The sequence below is a fragment of the Sminthopsis crassicaudata genome, chromosome 3, assembly GCF_048593235.1.
Source record: "Sminthopsis crassicaudata isolate SCR6 chromosome 3, ASM4859323v1, whole genome shotgun sequence".
Classification (NCBI taxonomy): domain Eukaryota; kingdom Metazoa; phylum Chordata; class Mammalia; order Dasyuromorphia; family Dasyuridae; genus Sminthopsis; species Sminthopsis crassicaudata.
This window is the reverse complement of record NC_133619.1, coordinates 296,866,530-296,869,311: the sequence shown is the minus strand read 5'-3', so window position 1 is coordinate 296,869,311 and position 2,782 is coordinate 296,866,530. Positions and strand designations below refer to the sequence as shown.

General features: G+C 38.4%; 1 pseudogene; it reads left to right on the top strand.

Moving 5' to 3' along the window:
• Positions 1-418: 418 nt before the first annotated feature.
• LOC141562040 (grpE protein homolog 1, mitochondrial pseudogene) lies at positions 419-1,098 on the top strand (annotated as a pseudogene).
• The last annotated feature ends 1,684 nt before the right edge of the window (positions 1,099-2,782 follow it).

Sequence of the window (2,782 nt, the reverse complement as noted above, 5' to 3'; positions counted from 1 at the left end):
TACTAATTAGCAGTATGACTATGAACAAGTCATTTAATCCTGTTTGCCTCAGTTTCATAATCTATAAAATGAACTAGAGAAGTAAAAGGCAAACAACTCTAGTATTTGCCAAGAAACTCCATATGGGGTCACAGAGAATCAGACATCCTTGAGATGACCGGACAAAACCTATTCCATGATGATATATTGGCTAATGAATAGATTTGTCTTCATGGGGACATTTACATTAAGAGAGTCACAGTAGAAGAACCATATGTAAATTTATGACTTAATCCTGAATGACTCACTAATGGTAAAATGCTAGGCACAGTAGGAGGAAAGGAAAGAAATAAACTTTTACTAAGGATCTCCCATGTGTCTGCCACTAAGAAAAATGCTTTACAAGTATCATTCTCAAATCAGGGTTGAGAGGGTAGCCATGGCAGCACAGTGTTCAGGTTTGGTGCGGCGGACTCTCCCAGTGATCGCCCTCTCGCTCCAGACCTCTTCTAGACTGCTCTGTACAGCAACAAAACAGAAAAATAATGGCCAGAACTTAGAAGATAACTCTAGTCAAAATGAACACAAGACAGTGCCTCTACAGAGAAGACACTAACTGAAGAGAAAGTCAAATTAGAAGAGCAGCTGAAAGAATCTTTGGAGAAGTACAAGGGAGCCTTAGCAGATACAGAGAACTTGAGGTGGCAGAGCCAGAAATTGGTAGAAGAGGCAAAATTGTATGGCATTCAAGGTTTCTGTAAAGATTTATTAGAAGTTGCTGACATTTTGGAAAAGGCAACAGCAAGTGTCCCAAAACATGAAATAAAGGAAGAAAACCCTCATTTAAAAAACCTGTATGAGGGTCTTGTTATGACTGAAGTCCAGATTCAAAAAGTGTTCACAAAGCATGGTTTGCTCAAACTAAATCCTGTTGGTGCCAAATTTGATCCCTATGAACATGAAACCTTGTTCCGTACTCCAGTAGAGGGGAAGGAGCCTGGCACTATTGCACTAGTAACCAAAGTTGGGTATAAGCAATATGGGCAAACCTTGAGACCTACTTCACAACAATCCTGGGATACAGGTGCTATTATTATCCCCATTTTACAATTGAGGTAATTGAGGCAGACAGTTAAATATCTAATACATGGTCACAAAGCTTGTGGAATTCAAGTCTTCTTCATTTCAAACCCATTATTCTATCCATTATGTCACCTAATTACCTCTGCCCTTTAGAGAAAGGTATTTTTCCCCTCCAGAGAAAGGGAAGTTAACTTCCTAGTGCTCTTTAAAATATTGTAATTTATTTTGTTTATGAGTAAGACTGGTAGTGATGCCTTTATTTATTTTATTGTGACTAGTGTTTGACTTTTTTTTTAACCACTGAAAAATGTAATATATTCTATAGAAATAACAGTATAGAGTAGTTTAAAACAGAAATCAGAAACCCAAGCTTACAGGTTGCATAGGGCTGTTTCTGATCCCTCTTTGATCTTCCAAAATAAATTATATAGTCTCTTCCCTTTGTTCATACAGATATGAAATCAGATTGCCAATTCATGGCAAATAGACATGAAGATTTAAGTAGTGCTAGTACAAAAAGATGAGTGCCATAAACTAAAAACAAATATGCAATTTTAGTTGAGACACGCTAATTTAAAACATTACAAAGATAAAAAGATTTTTGTCGGTTTTAGCACCAGAAAGAGTGGAAAGAGTATTTGTAAATTGGCTGAGTAATAGAATCGATAGAGAAGTAGCTGCAATTCCAGGGGTGTATGGTTACAAGGGTCTTGCCTCTAAGAACTTTCAGAATCACACCTGAAGATTTTTATCCATCAGACCTACCCAAAGTCAACTTTCAGCAGTTACTGATCAGGAAGTAAGCAAATGCCCCCAAGGACATTTACTTCATTGTATTGAGAAGAGGACAGATAAGACTTATTTGCTCTGGATCAGTGCCTAGGTTGTTCACTCAAAAATAAACTCAATCACAACTCAGGGGATAAAGGAAGCCACCCTTTATTGCTTGTTCCCAAGGGTACCAGTGCTGTTCATATAATTCCCAGAAAACCAGAAGTCTGAGGCCTTGGAGTTCCTTGATGAAAATTATACAAATATGAAGTTTCTAGAGTCTTCTCACTCAGATATCTGCACCAGCAAGTAACTTCCCAGTAAATCCTATCAAATTGCCTTTTCATAAATACAACTACTTTGGGAAAGGAGTGTATGGGATATTCAAGGAGAACTAGCACCTTTGGTGTGAGATCTTACTGAGCCATTTTCAGGATTGCTCATTCACTTTTGATATCCACTTTCACCCAACTCTCATTTGTGGTTCCAAGAAGCTAGCATGTGCAGCAGGCACATTCTGCCCACACAGGATAACCAACAAGTCTCAATCCCCTTGGTAAATTAAGGAGGTTGTCTACTCCAAGCATGTGAAGACTTCCCCCCTGAGAAATGGGAGAATTAGTACAATATGTTCCAATGGCCATGAAAGTTATTGAAGTAGGCATTGTGGAAAACTTAGAACGTTGTCAGAGATGGAAGACTCCAGTTATCCACTGCATCCTGAGCCATTGCTAGTTACTGCGAATTTTGTCTTGCAATCAGACTGTCATGACTCTGTCCCACTTTGCCTCACTAAGGTACAATTTATGTGCAAGGCAGTATATCATTGGAGATATCCCTGGTCATGTTTGTAAATGAAAAATGAACAGCAACAATACGTTTTGGAAAAGAGGGAAAATTCTTTTGTGTGGTGGTTGTAGGGTATAGAAAGGCTAGTTACAGTGACTGC